This window comes from Carlito syrichta, unplaced genomic scaffold, assembly GCF_000164805.1.
Source record: "Carlito syrichta isolate Samal-C Ts95f unplaced genomic scaffold, Tarsius_syrichta-2.0.1 Scaffold311678, whole genome shotgun sequence".
In the NCBI taxonomy this organism is placed as follows: domain Eukaryota; kingdom Metazoa; phylum Chordata; class Mammalia; order Primates; family Tarsiidae; genus Carlito; species Carlito syrichta.
In genome coordinates this window covers 705359-705730 of record NW_007255774.1, presented here as the reverse complement: position 1 = coordinate 705730, position 372 = coordinate 705359, and the positions used below count along the sequence as shown (strand labels likewise).

At 72.0% G+C, this 372-nt stretch overlaps 1 protein-coding gene across 2 annotated transcripts in view; it reads left to right on the top strand.

Moving 5' to 3' along the window:
• The first annotated feature begins 14 nt into the window (after nucleotides 1-14).
• Nucleotides 15-372, top strand: part of CEPT1 (choline/ethanolamine phosphotransferase 1) — a 55533-nt gene continuing 55175 nt past the window's right edge. For both annotated transcript variants that reach the window (XR_002482588.1, XM_021717999.1), the window contains exon 1: nucleotides 15-161. The gene's annotated coding sequence lies outside the window, so the exon portion shown is untranslated. The remainder of the gene's footprint in view (nucleotides 162-372) is intronic.

The window sequence follows — 372 nt, the reverse complement described above, 5'->3', positions numbered from 1 at the left end:
AGGCGCGCGCTGGGGAGCGCGCCCGCGCCGCCGCTCCTTCCGAGCCGGCCTCCCTTTACGGCCATCGCGAAAGTGTCGTGAGCGTGCCGCCGCCGATCGGAGTCACCCAGTCGGCTGCTGCCGGAGGTCTTATTTCTAGGGGTGTGCTTGTTGGGGTCGGGGTAAGGCTGCGGGGCTCGGTCGCCGGGTGGGAAGGACGTGATGGGGGGCACTTCTTCCAGGAGGAGTGGCGAGAGGACTGGATGCTCCGGGGCGGGGCCTGAGGGTCTAGCGGTGCGTGGACTCGCGCGAGACGGACGCCGTCCTCTTCCTCGCGCAGGGTGGCCCCGCGCGCGGGGCTGTGGGGAGTGCGAGGGGCCGCTGCGTCTCCCG